The 15,086-nt window shown below is 40.7% G+C and overlaps 1 protein-coding gene across 2 annotated transcripts in view; it reads left to right on the forward strand.

Annotated features, from left to right (window-relative positions):
* Positions 1–15,086, forward strand: part of Fam184a (family with sequence similarity 184 member A) — a 116,858-nt gene that overhangs the window by 12,947 nt on the left and 88,825 nt on the right. The window lies entirely within an intron of this gene.

Raw genomic sequence — 15,086 nt, forward strand, 5'->3', positions numbered from 1 at the left:
TCTCTCTCTCTCTCTCTCTCTCTCTCTCTCTCTCTCTCTCTCTCTCTGCGTGTGTGTGTGTGTGTGTGTGTGTGTGTGTCTAAGGGACCATTGCGACACATGACGGTAATCTCAGGAAGGTATTGGGATGAGGCAGATTAAATGATGAACTGCATTAAATTGGACCCCATATTTATCTTGTCCTATGGGGTTGCTACTGGATTCTATGAGGAAACTGGGTATTAGGGAGTTTCAGTGACTTACTCTGGGCCAGGCTTTGAACGGAGCCAGGATTTGAGCCCAGACTTGTCTCACTGCCATGTTGGTGAATGCAATTAGGTGAATGCCCACATAAGTCACTTGCAGATCCATGATGAGTTAGGTACCATGAGAGAGCAGCTTGTGGTGAGAAGAACCTGGGACTTTGGCTGGAAGAGCAGCTTCAGTAAGGAATGCGGCAGAAAGGGATTCTGAGTTTGTAGTTATTAGGTTTACCTTGTTTGGATGGTTATTATTCAAACGCTGCCTTGGATTCTAAAGGCTATATCAAGGGCAGGTTGGGAGGACAGTCTCGGGGATGAACCAGGTACTGGGGATGGACACTGGAATTTAGCTTGTTCAATACATTCCGCAATCATTTGGCTACATGAAGTAGAATGTACGGTCATGAATGCAAAATCTTAGATAGACAGGATTTTTAAAAACAATATTCTTTGATTGTTTTTAATTATGTATGTGTTGGGGGCCTGCTTTGCTGTTTTTTTCTTCCTGCTAGACAAAAATTCCTGGAAAAGGGCCAACCTTGTTTTTAGAGCGTTTTCTAATGGTTTAAACTGCTCTTGCCCTCAGAGATCAGAATAATTGGCTCTCCTGGAGTTGGAGTTCAGACAGTTGTAAGCTCCTTGGAAAGGTTCAGGTCCTTTCCAAATAGTTGTTGTTCTTAAGTACTGGGCCATTTTACCAGCCATATATGCTCAAAATTCTGTAACTGTTGGAAAACAGCTATTAATAGATATTGAACAAATGCTAATGAAGCAAACTAAAGCTTTAAAGCAAGATTGTGATGTATTTAGTGGGAAATGTCAGCATAAACATCCTTCTACTTTGATGAAACTATTGACACAAAATTTCTACACATTTGGTCATATTAAAAATATTGAGTTGAACATTGTGGGGCATAGCTGTAGTTGGCATTGGGAAGGCTGAGGAGGACTATACTTTGGAGGCCAGCCTGGGCTGCATTGTGAACATAGGTGATCTTTCTACTCTCTGTTGCCCTCTTCTATCTCTTTCTTTGATATTTAAAGTTTTCATCCTAAGGTTCTTCTATCTTTCTGTTTAAGTTTGTCTCATCATCTGTATCTATCACTTTTCTAAGTCTATTTATAAAAATCTAATGATCTTTTGCTGTCAGCCTTCAGGGCTTTGTAAGTAGGCTTATGTTACCTGCAATGACTTCTTCCTATAAGGGTTATCTTTATTGTCAACTTGAGTGTGATTTAGAATCACCCTGGCAACACCTCTCTGGGCGTGTCTACAAGGGCATTTCCTACTCAGTTGAACAGGGCAGGAAGGATGCGGGGTGGGGAGGCACTGTCTCATGGGTTGGTGTCCCAGATTGAATAAAAAGGAAAACACGAAAAGACACCAGCATTCATGTCTCTCTCCCTCCTGAGCATAACAACTCTGTGACCATCTGTCTCACACTCCTGCTGCCTGACATGGCTCCCATAATGTCATGAATTATACCCTCAAACTGCCAAAATAAACCCTTTGTTAAGTTGTAAGAGGACATCTTAGTTTTGGAACTTTCTTTCGATGAAATCCTTTAAGTGATTTTCCAGTCAGTCTGAGATTGGCACTCTGTTTTCCATCTACAGCCTTTGCTATGTTATGGTCCTGATTCAGGTCCTTGTTTCTTCAGGGATTTCGTTTCTTGAGGAGTGATGGACTTCTGTGAAAGACCATTTGCCCTTCTATTGTGATGATTATGTGATTTGTCCTTCCTCGCTTCTGTTTATGCCCAGGATTAGACTTATTGACTTGATTATATTGAGCCAGCTCTGCAAGCTAGCATCTCTAGAATTAAGGCAGTTTAAGCATTTTGTGTGGTCTTTTCAGTAAGTTGTGAATTGAGTTTCCAAGTGTTTCACTGAAGGGTTTTGCAACTACGTTCATCAATGATACCTGTTGATAGTTTTCCTTTTTTACTGAGTCCTCATGAAGTTTTGATATTAGGAAAATGAATTATAGAATGAACCTGGAACATTGTCTACTTTCTGTGATATGGAGGACTGGAGGTGCATCAACACTTCATGCCTCATTGACCTGGTAAAGGTTAGCAGAAAACATCCAGTCCTGTGCTATTGTTTTACTGGGAGAGATTTTATTACTCTGTCATTTTGCTTATTATTGATTTGTCTAGGTTGTTTATAGCATCTTGGATTAATTTAGGTAGAACATATATGTTTAAAAATCTCCATTTCTTCTATCTCCTCTATAGCACCAGAGTATAAATTTTCAAAACAAAACCAAATGATCCTCCAGATCCCAGCGGTCTCTGTTGTAATGTACTTGTCGCTAATGTTATTAATCTGCATTTTCCTCTGGTTTGTTTAGTAATAGTAATCTTGTTTATATTTTCAAAGAACTAAATTGTTTCAACAGTCTTTTGTGTATTAGTCTTTTAATCTTGATTCATTAAATGGAATTCTATTATTTAGTATTTCTTGTCTTCTATATTGGCTTTGAGTTTTCTTTGTTTTTGTTTTTCTATGACTTTACCAACAATTGTTAGAGTGTTTATTTCAGACCTCCTGTTTTTTTGAGAGTAGGAACTTAGTGTTTTCATTACCCTTTTGCCTTTAGAACTGTCTTCACTGTGTTCCATGGGTTCTGGTATGTTATGTTTTCATTCTTATTTCAATCTAGAAATTAAAAAATTTCTCCTTAGATATTTTGGTCACCCATTGAGCATTGAAAAGAAAATTGCTGTTCCCTGTCTGTGTTCTCATTTCTTTTTCATTTCACCGTGATATGGTAAATTTGTGAATTTTTTCTTTCGTATTTGTGAAGGCCTGCTTTATTGCCTAATAAATGTTTTATTCTGGAGAAGATTACTTGAACTTATGAAAAAAGTGGTTCTTCTTCATTTGTTGAACTCTGTAGAAGTCTGTTAGGCCCATTTGATTCAGAGTATTATTTAACACTGGTAGTTCCTTGGTGATTTCTTGACTTGGTCTGTCTGTTGGTGGAGTATGGTAAACCCATTACAAGAATCTTATCAGGGCCTATGTGTCCCCATATCTCCAATGTTGTTTATTTTGTGGACTAAGATATGCCTACCTTCAGTGTATTATACATAAAATCATCATCTCTTCTAAGAAGATTGCTCCCCTAATTAATATGTAGTAGCTTTATTTGTCTTTTATTAATACTACTGGGATGTTTGCTTTGCCATTTGTGGTTACATTTTATCCTTCTTGCTTTCAGAGTGTGTGCATTGAATATCATTTTCCTTCCTTTTTGTTTTAGTTCATGTATGTCATGGATGAGTTGAGTTTCTTGTAGATATCAAGTAGTTGGGTTTCATTTTTAATCCATTCGGTCTGTTATTCTATTGACATCACAAGTAGTCTGTCCCACTTGTGAGCTTGGTATTCCTAAAGGCCAGAAGAGGGCATCGAATGCCCTGGAACTGAAGTTTCAGATGGTTGTAAGCAGACATGTGGGTACTGGGAATTCAACCTGGATCCCTCTGGAAGAGTAGCCAGTGCTCTTAGCAACCGAGCCACCTAGCCAGACTATCTGTTATTTTAATTGGAGAATTAAGACAGTTTACATTCAGGGTTAGTATTAACAGGCATCCTTAACTTTCATCATTTTGTTACTTTGAATACTTTGTCTTCTCTTCTCTCTCTTTTTTGTTCATCTTAAAGCTTTTATGGTTTAGTACATCAATCTAATTCTTTCCTAATGCTCTTTTGCTTATCTCCTCTCCTATGGAGATTTATTGGGTTGTTTTTTTTTGGGGGGGGAGGCTACTGAGATTTGGACTTTTCTTCTGTCTCTTTGTACCTTCTATAACACTGACCTAGTGGCCACAAATCCCTTTAATTTACAATTTATTCTTATCTTAAAATATCTTTATTACTTCCCTGCTTCTGATGGGTATCTTTTCTGGACACAGTAATCTAGGTTGGCAGTAACTATTTTTTTTCAGTGCTTGAAGCACAGTACTCCATGCCCTCTGGCCCTCAGGGTTTCTGTTGAGATATGAGCAGTTATTGTGGCGCGTTTGCTTTGTTGGCTGTGTTGCTGCCATTGCATTTCAGCTTCGTATACCTTCCTTGTGTGCAGTGGAGCCTGCCTGGTCTTGAGCTTTCCTTCATTGGGAGAATCTACTACTACGTTATAGATCCCATTGCTCTTTGTGGAGCAGTGCAGGTTGTAAAGATCATCCCGGTTTCACTAAGGCAGGTTGTGAGTGTCCACTTCTAGATTCTCAAAGGCACTGAAGAATGTTTTTGAACTACTGAACTTCTGAATTCCAGTAGTGTCTGTTGCTCCTGGCACGTTTCCGTCTTCCGTTGCATTGCTTTCTGCTTCCCTGTGCTTTTCAGCTTCCCCTCCCTCTTACTGTTCAGTGCTTCCTCCTCCCTTCTTCTCTGAACAGAGTTTGCCCTTTGTTTCCCCAGCCCCAGTGCTACGTGAAGAAACATCTGAAATCTGCAGCCCTGTCCCCACTCAATCTCATCCTCTCGTAACAGCGTCTGAAAACAGATGATCTCTCTCTACCGGGCAGGGAAATCTCGAGATGTAGAGATGCTTAAAGTAACTTTTTCAACACTGTACACTTGTAAAGTACAAAGGCTATGGCGCTTTCTCTCTGTTGCATTCAAATCCTGTGTAAATGCCACAGTTTTCTGGGATCAAACCAGAAGGACCTAGCTGTTTCTTGAAGGCTTTTAATCCACTCATTTCCATGTTTTCTTCTGCCCTGTTGGGCCTGAGCTTCAGATGCAGGGAGCTGGCTCCATGCCTAGTCTTATGCAGCTATGCCTTGTCTTTTCTGAACATTTATCATGTTTCTTTCAGTATCCATATGTAAGCATTTTTCTACATATTGTACCAACATTAAAACTTTTGTTGGTATAGCCACTATACATATTGGCCAGCCATTATTCAGAGTACTTATACACATCCAGCTCTTGCAGCAACATATGATAATCTTACTAAGACTTTGTAATCACTTCCTATAACTCCTATGTCAACAAATGTCTCTGCAGCCACATCTGTTGGCTGAAAGTACGCCTGGCTTTCTCTTTGGGTGCCATGTTCCCCTTGTTCCGGGCACTGCTTGTTTTCATACATTTCTTCAGTAGCCAGTGTCTTCTAGTAAAAAGTCATAACCTGCAAGCTTATACTCCTTTACCTTTGTCAATAGAATTCCTTGGGTTGAGTCCCAGGGTTGCTTATACCCACACCCTGCTACATCATCCCACACTACAGACTCTGAGAATTTCATCTTTTCTCAAACTAGTCATACCCATTTTCCTCTGCTTCTTAAACTATAATAACCACACACAAGGGGTTGTGTAGGCATTTGTTGATAGTACAGATGAGTTTTGTTTTGTTTCATTACTTTTTCAGTTCTTTGTACAAAAAGTTATGTGCTTCATGTAGTTCCCAGTCTTTTTATTATGCGCCGCCAGTTTACTCGTCACCTCCTTTCTTCACCTCTTTCTTTTAATCTCTCCCCTCTCGTTCTAACAGTGAGGCACGCAGCAATTGATGAAGTACCTGCTGCAAAAGTGAAGGAAACTCAGACTCCACCCTCAAAAGGCCATCAACCACATGTGTTTCAACTGAAGCATCTTTGACGTGTAGAAGGTCTAGGTTGGCATAGAAATATAAATGTTAGGATAGCTGTATCAGTCAGATTTTCTGATCTCTGTGACAAAATACAAGACAGAACCAATTAAAGAAGGACTTCTTTTGCCTCACAGATCTAGGGAGTTCAGCCGGAGTCCTTGGCCCACTGTGGGACCTCATGACAATGAGGTCTTGTGACAGATGCTACTCGTCTCACATTAGAGAGGTGATACAGTTTGTTTCACTTCTAGGCTGTTTACGTTCTTACTTCATCCATTGCCTTGCTGTCTGCTGTCTCTTCCCTCTGATGCTGTTCTAGCACATGGCATGGACAAGACATAGCCGAGCACTTTAAGATCCTAAGGAAGAAGCTGTAACAATAAAATTTCAAGATGACCTTGCCTGATTTTAACTGACTGTCTTCTGAACGGTCTAAGCTGTAATCTAGAGGGCAACAGGTTTAAGGATCCCCACCCCAACACACACTCACATACCAAGTGCTAACCAGATCTCACCTGCTCAGCTTGTGAGACTCAGGGAGATTGAGTGCATTCAAGGTAGAATTTTATTTTCCTAAATAGTTATTATGGTTGAAATAACAATATTCAAGAAAATCAAACTTCATTTTCTTTTTAAAAAAATCTTTATTTTTAGTGCTTATATATGTTTCTATTTAATTTTTATGATTATGTGTGTGCATGAGTATATGTATATGCACTGTATGTGTTCAGGAGCCCACAGAGGTCAGAAGAAGGCATCAGATCCCCTGGAACTGGAATACCTAAGGGTTGTGAGCAGCCATGTGGGTGCTGGGAATTGAACCAGAGCCCTCTGCAAGAGCAGTAAGTGCTCTTAGCCATCGAGCCATCTCTCCAGTCTCCAAGCTTCATTTCTTACATTATGATTTGTAAGTGAACAGCTTATACAGTAGCAAGCCACAGCATGAACTATATTTATATATAATGACTTCATATTAAATTATATCTCAATAACAGGTCTTTGGAAGTATTAAAATATGCTTTTTTGATAAAAGATAGCAAAAGGAGAGATGTGTGGATGAGAGAGAGCAGTGGATATATAAAATTCAGGAGAGCCGACTCACACTGTTCCTAGCAATAAGCATTCTAAATAATAAAGTCACCACCTATGTTAGTCATGGTTGGGTGCATAGAATCTTTCTTAGGCTGTTCATGTCTTTAGCCGTTACCTAATTCAAACACAGATTGGATCAGAAAGGTGAAAAGACTAAAATAATTCTGGTAAGTACATAGGTGGTAGAGAGAAAATGCTGTTTTAACACAAATAAACTGAAATTTAAACTCTAGGAAATTAAATTTTCTTGGACATGATTGTTTCTAAAGTTGAACTCAAAGATAGGAAAACTCACAGTAAATTTTTATTATTGGCAAAAATAATGAGGAATGAAAGTTCTTATAAATTAAAATATGTGGAGTATGGTTACAGGTAGCTTGCATCTTAGAGAGTGTGCTACAGTATCCTTCGCGTGAACTCTGCTCCCATAGGGTTTCATTTACCGCCCAAGGAATGCCACGGGCAAGATGTTTCCTCCCGTGTCCTCAGCACCGCAGGTTAGTGGACTCAAGCATATTATATAAACAGCTCCCACTTGCCAGTGAGAGTTTCTGCCCCCTGCGCACATGGGAAGATAGTGATGAAAACGGCTCTGCATGGTTTCCTTTGCCTTTCTGTCCCTGCTTTGAACCTAGAGAAACCTTGGAATAAAAGATTTAGAGAACGAGCTCTAGGCAACTAACCCCGGTGTCCCCTGGTTCTGGTGAATCTCAAGTTCTGCTCAACTCCTGGGCACTGCTCACTGGCGGTTACTAAGCCAAGGGGCAGCCATTTATTCAACACGTATTCAGTCCTCTGTCGTTGCTCTGTTTTTTTCTTGCTGTCTCTTACACCACCTATAACTACCATTTTATTTTTCCCCACAAGTTCTTGGGTGGGGAATTCAAAACAAGACAGTCATGTGGCTCTATGTAACTTGATAAGCTGAGTTGAAGTAGAATCTCTCTGTAGAGGGCTTGTTTACACATCTGGCACTTAGACCATGATGAATTAAAGGCTGGGCTCAGCTAGAATTGGCTAAAGGCCCACACTGTCTTGTTTATACATAGTCTCTTGTAGAGTTTTCTCATTTTATCAGCTGGCTTCATTTTATCACTGTGGAAATGTAAGACAGAGATGAATGCCACACTCTCATGTAATAAAACCAATTTGAGCTTATCCCCAATAACTTACAAATAAATAAAAGCTGGACTATGTTGTTTTTTTTTTTTTCAAGACAGGGTTTCTCTGTGTAGCCCTGGCTATCCTGGAACTCACTCTGTAGACCAGTCTGGCCTCAAACTCAGAAATCCGCCTGCCTCTGCCTCCCAAGTGCTGAGATTAAAGGCGTGCGCCACCACTGCCCGACCTTCGGACTATGGTTATTTTATTTGGCTTTGACAATTACTGAGGGATGGAGGGGGTAAAGCCCTAATCTAGTCTTCTAACTGCTGCCCTGGCTCCCTCCCCAGCAGTGTACCCCAGATACTTGCTGTTTCTCCTGGCCATGTGCTCATCATCCATCTCCCCTCATGGTGGCTCCCTCCTCTCTCTCTCTCTCTCTCTCTCTCTCTCTCTCTCTCTCTCTCTTTCTCTCTCGCTTTCTTCTTTCTCTTCCTCTTCTCTTTCTCCCAATCAGGTCATTCCAAACGAACCTACTTCTAATCCCTCCAGTCATTGGCTATAGCTAACTTTATTTAACCAAAAGTTTTAAATCAAGGAACAAAGTTTACACAACAAAAGCTTGTGAACAGGAGAAGTCACTCTTAGGCCTAGACTTTCTAGTATAGAATTTTGCATTAAAATACACAGCAACAGAGCAAACCTCAACACTCTCATGGTCCTTCAGAAAGGAAAACTCTATCAAAAGTTCTGAATAAACTATTGAAGAATGCTCCCTCTACCCCAATATTTCTTTTTAATGATGGAAACAAAAATAATTGACTTAAACCCTAAGCATTTGAAACACCCTCTTGTTCTTATATGTCTTGTCTGGCCTTAAACTCGATGGTTGCCCATCTGGCCTTTCATTTCTGAACTGGATCTTCAAGGGAGTCCTTGTTGATGACAGTTTTGTTCAAGGGGATACCCACAGAGGACTTTGTGGGTTTGAGGTTCTTGTAGTTATCCACCTTCTTGAAGCCTTGGTATCTAACTTCATGGCAGCTGTCACTCTGGAAGAAAAGCAACTAATGGCCAACAGTGAGGCTATAGGAGCTTTCTGAGCTGTCATTGTCATTTTTTTTTTCATGATGACAGTTTTGTGTCTGGAGTAGCATCCAGCTAGGACCAGCCAGGACTAGAACCACTTTCCCAGGTTTCTTGAAATTACCTATTTTCATATCAACCAGCAGGGACACAGCACAAAGGAAGGAAGGACACTCTGAATAGCGTTTATCTATTTGATTGTAGTTGTGTGGTAAGAACCACGATTTAGTAGCCAGTTGATCTGGTGCCCAGTGTCAAGGGCTGCCCTTGGAAAACAAGATCTCTATTCTGGTGACTCTGAAATGTTGCTGTAGTGTAGAGCCACTAATTATTTTGGGGGAAGCTTCTTTCTGTTTCATCCTTTAAGACTGTCATCTGCACCTGGGTGTCTGCCATGACCTCAGTTTCCCATCACATGTCTAAAACTGAATTAATCATCTCTATCAGACACCCATATAACAAAGCTAAAGACATGGAGGCTACAATGCCTGGTCTCCTTTTACAACTCCAGAATTTCTGTCTAGCCCTGCTTTTAAATTTAGTCTTTAAGAGTATAACTTTGGAATTAAAATTACCTCTTCTTTTGTGTCTCAGGTATTTTTTTCCTTTTGAATATCTTTTACATTTGGTATGATTTTCATTAGTTCTTTGATCCTATTCACTCCCCCCCCACCCCTGTCTACTCTTCCCAGACCTTTTGTCCCTTCCTTACTCATCAAACTGTGTGTCCTCTTTTAAAAGAAAAACATCAAATGCAGCCTATGCTGCCCATAAATTCTTGCTTATGTGGAGCATGGTCAACCTACCAGAGGGTTCAACCTTAGTGGACATGGACTTTCCCTCTCAGCCACTCTCAGGTACCAACCTTCTCAGCTAGACGTGGGACTTACTGGCCTCTCAGTGCTGAAGTGTTGTCTGCCTGAGTTGTCTGTCTTGGGCATGGTTTCTTACCTGCTGTGAATTTACATGTGCAGTTGCTGTGCTGTGTTCAGAAGTCTCTTTTCTCGTACTCATTTGCCATCTCTGACTCTTACAGTCTCTCACCTGCTGTTCAGCAGTGATCCCTGAGCCTTGTGGGGAGAGGCTATGATTCAGATGTCCCATTTAGGGCTGAACATCTTATAGTCCTTATTCTCTGCACTTTGATCAATTGTGGCTCTCCGTGTTAACCCCGTCTTTGTACAAAGAAGCTTCCCAAATGGGGGTTGACAGATGCACTCACTAATCTACAGTTTTAGTGATAATTTATTAGAAGTTGATTTAACACTATGGCCATTTAGCAAATTAGTAATAGTAGGCTTTCCCCTGGGACCTGAGACTTGTACCAGGTATGATATTTTTTGAATTTATGAAGTGGGCTATAAATCCAACCAGAAGGTGTAGCTAGTGGTTCCTATGACATGTGTGTCATGATTGCACGAGTGTGCATGTGCCAGACTGGTCACTGTTGTAGTTCAAAAGTTCACAGTGAGGTAACAGTAGTGATTACTTTTCTCCTCCAGTGATGTGAACAGAACCACTTGGCACTACAAAAGCTGACCAATAAGGATGAAGCTTCTAGATCCATACTTGTTTCATTTCTCCGTGCTCTATGACTCAAGTATATAGTGTCTTCAGCTACAGGGTTTCAGTGTCAAGTTCTGGAGAACAGTTCAGAACACTGACAGTAGCCTATTATGTTTTATTCTTTCCTTTTCCTTCCTGTTACCTTGGGGAGGAATCCATGTTAGCCTTTGTCTTGCAACATATCTTGACTTTGATGTTCTTCTATTTTAGTTATCTTGCATGTGCTGTGACTAGACTATTAATAATACAGTCTTTGACACGAGTTCTCATTCCCTCCTTGTTTACCGTTTCAAATATGAGCTTTTTGAAATATGTATATATATACATATATATGTATATGCATATACATATACACATATATATAATGCACACAGACACACACACACATATATATATATATACATATATATATATATATATATTTGTGGTCATTTGTGGGAAAAAATATATATATGTGATGGTTGAACGTGGGAGGTACTACGGGTGTCACTGAATTAAATGTGAGTCTTATTTTCCCTAAAGACTTTGAATGTTCTCAACTTTAAAGTTCGTTTCTAGAACTTCATTATGCTTCTTCAAATTCTTTTGTGATGCTATGGAGATTATCTCAGTAGGGAGAGCATTATAATATTCGTTTCATTAAACTGTATGTAATTCCTGCTGAGAAGTAGATTGAGACCTAAAATGTTTATCACCTAGTATTTCAAGACACAGTTGCTTCCCTTGTTTGTTATGCTTCTCTCATATTTCAAACTTTTTTGTTTTATAAGAGTTTCTTTTTTTTAAGAATTGAATTTTCTTACCCTTTTCTTTGTGTTTTTAAAGCTATAAGTGGCTCTTCACCTTTTTCCGTTTCCTCGCTATGTGGTGGGTGTGACTGGCCATCAGGATGGAAGTGGCAGAATAAGTGTGTAACTTCTTAACAGGGTGACTTAATGATCCTTAAACTAACCCCCATCCCCACACTAGACTGAGTTCATCCTCCTTAATAATCAAAAGTTGCTAATGGATGTGAATTATCTCCTTGGTTATTAGATAAAACAGTGGTAAAGCACACAATTAGCCTTGGGCTGTCGCATCAAGACCTGCTTTGGAGGGGACTAAAGTTCTGGGAAGATGAAGACTGGACATCAGAGTGGTAGAGTTATAGTCCAACTTGCTTTGTCTGAGGCAGCAGGTTGCTGTCTGGAGAACATGTGAGAAATCTCAATTCCTAAGTTTTACGTAAGTCCTCTATAAAACATAAAGAGTCTTAGTCTGTTTTTGTATTGCTGTAACAAGGTAGTTGAGGTTGGGTGTGGTCTAAGTAAAGAGATGCGCTTTTCTAATAATTCTAATGACAAGGAAGTCTAAACAACCAGGGGCTAGTGTCACGGTGAGGCTCCATGGCATGGTGGAGAATAAAGTAAAAATGACCACAAACCCAAAATACCAAGCATGTGGTATAGCTTCCTTTATAACAGGCAACTCTGTAAACAGCTGCCAAATCTCTTAGAGACCTCCTCACTGGAGCATTAACTTAACTGTTTGAGGCAGGGGAGTCTTGTGACCTAATTATCTTTTACCATATTAGCTTTCCAACTCTGTAGACCAAAGCTTTTTAGACCATGAACTTTTGGAGGTTAAACAGCACCACAAACATAGCATAGGCTATCACTTTGGTTGTTGATAGAATGAACTTTGAAGAAGTGCACACCTGGGATAGAACATGTCTAGACTTTGGACAACCATCAGATTCTCCTGTCTACCAAGACGTCAAATACTCTTCAGTTAGATCTCATGCCTTTATCTCCCCCCACCTCCTCTGCCTACAAAGCCTGTGTAATACTGCCCTAGCCCAGCTAGAGCTGCTTCCTAACCTGTCTCTGGTGAGTACTTTGTTGGATTGTTTGACTTATTTGGTACAAATGGCTTCAAGATTAGGTGGAGTTCAAGGGAGACTTCTAGTCCTTCAAGACTAAAGCACTAGCCAGTGCTATTTGCTTTCGTTGTTCTGTGCATATTGATGGGAAGCTGTTGACAGGGTTGGGAGCAAGAGTGCTGCATGGTTTCTGGGTCCAGTTTGGTTTCCGAATGAGGAGTAGATCATAGCACAGCAGCAGGGCAAGCACAGGGAGGAGTTAGGCTCGTGGTTCTTGCCTTAACCTCGACACTGGTGACTTGCCCTGGGCTCATTGCAATGAAAATGGAGAGAACAGCAGAGACAAATGCATTTTGGAGGCTGAACAGACAGGGGAAGAGGGCTTCATACAGGGGAAGAAGGAAAGAAAGGAGGAAACAGAAGCTCTCCCAGGTGCAATGTTCATTGCTATTATTATTGTTTTTGTTTGTTTGTTTGTTTGTTTGTTTAATTCTTCCATAGCACTTTCAGGTAGGAAAGTGGGAAATGAAAGAAAATAGGTTTTCTTTTATTCAAAGCCAATAATAAAAATTATGTTCAGTCCCAGAGCTATGCTTGTGTTAGACAGCTAATGTTAATGATTAGAAATAAAAATATGTGACTTGACAATATAAGGTCCATGTAGCATCTGGCATAGTGGAAACTGCTTTCAACGAGTGTGGTCAGAAGGCTTCAGAGTAACCCAGGAAAAAGTCCTGAAGCTCTTAGTATAAGCCAGGAAGTCTGTATTTCACCTCAGGTCTAGAGTATCTGGTATAGATACTGGAGTATGGGGATCTGGACCTCAGATGGCTGTGGGTCTCAAAACTATGGCTTTCAAGGATGGTGTCCCACCATCCTTGATAGCATCCAGCATGGGTTATATCTAGTAACCTTGCAGTGCTACTGAGTGACCTTATTAAATTTTACTGTCATGAAAGTTCTTGTTCAGAACCCTGTGTCTTTTTGAGTCTCATGATTAGCCAAGGCCATGTGGTCAAGCAAGATGCACGTTATAACCTTCCCTCTCAGTTATACACTCAGACCAGTTCAGATGTTCTTACTAATAATGGTTGCCAGTTTGAGGATCCTATGATGTACCATATAAGGCATGTTGTGGCAGTTCTTCAGGTCTGTCCTTGGGTCCTAGTCACTCAGAATCAAGGTATGTCAGAGCGAGATGGGACCTGTCCTAAACTGTAGAGAAATGACAGTCATAATGGTTGCACTCAGCTGATAGCGTTTTTGACCGTTGTTTTCTTCATGAGCATCTGTGGGCTCATTGCAAGGATCCAGGTGAGAGGAGAGAGAGGTCCCTGTCCGGCTGGGTCTCTCTCTGGGGCTGAGTGGGATGGTGAGTGTTGATGGCACAAAGAAACACACGCAGCCTGGAGTCTTGTCAAAGCAGGAACTCAACTTTAATGTAGCAACCTCTTGTTTATATAAACTCAGAGCATAGAGGGGGGGTTTGGTGGGGTGAGATGACATAGGGGGTGTGGAGGGGTGATGGAGGGTATGGGGTGACTGACAGGGCCAATGTCAAAGCTCTATATCACCAACAGCTGAGCAGCAGCAGGGCTAAATAGGTCCTGCTGAGTCACTCCAGGACGGAAGTGACTAAGACAGGTCTCAAAACTCAAGGCTGGCTTGGGTTTGTCCACAAGGCCCAAACCAGGGCCAAAATGGGGCCCAGCAAGCATCCTTTACTCTCCCACCAGATTTGACCATATAGACAGTCCCCTTTCTTCCTGACATACAACTTCTAAGGAGTTACAGTGGTGTGTGATGATTCACTAATATTTCACAATACGTATTTATTTATAAGATGTCATATTTAGTTGATTATTGAAAGGCACCCAAAAGGCTCCAAATACAGAAAAAGATTAGCTGTGTATGAGAATAGAATGATTTATGTTAAATAAAAGCTATAGAAGAGATACTGCTTAGCCTGGTGTGGCCTTAGTGGGGACAGAGTGATGTGGATCCTGCCCCTGGGACAGGGCTCAGGTGTGAGCTTCCACAAGTGTCAATGGCTGCTGTGGGTATAAGGCTTGTTTGTGTAATAATGTGCATATTTTCTGGAACCAGTTCCAGCAGTGGAGGACTCTTTCCTTCCGAGGAAATGTCCTCCCTGTTAATGCTAGTAACTCCCTGATAATTAGAAACACCAGTCTGGGAGTTGAGGGTGTGGCTATGTCTCAGCAAAATGGTAAACATTGGGACCTTCAGGACGGCCTTTAAAGCTGTGGAAAAGAACTCTAAAATCTAAATTTAAAAATATACAATTTCTCAACTATGCAAAAATATAAGGATGCAATATGAATTATATGACGGCTTCATGAATCTAAAGGAAAAAAGGCAGCTAGATTATTAGCCAGCTTGTCAGAAATATAAAAAGCCAGGCAGATTCCTGAGATCAGAGTCAGCCTGGGACACAGCGAATCCTGGCCCAGGTATCATAGAAATGGTAATTTGAGGACAGGTTTCCACCCAGCTAGTTTATTGTCTG

Source organism: Grammomys surdaster, unplaced genomic scaffold, assembly GCF_004785775.1.
Source record: "Grammomys surdaster isolate TR1022 unplaced genomic scaffold, NIH_TR_1.0 215, whole genome shotgun sequence".
Classification (NCBI taxonomy): domain Eukaryota; kingdom Metazoa; phylum Chordata; class Mammalia; order Rodentia; family Muridae; genus Grammomys; species Grammomys surdaster.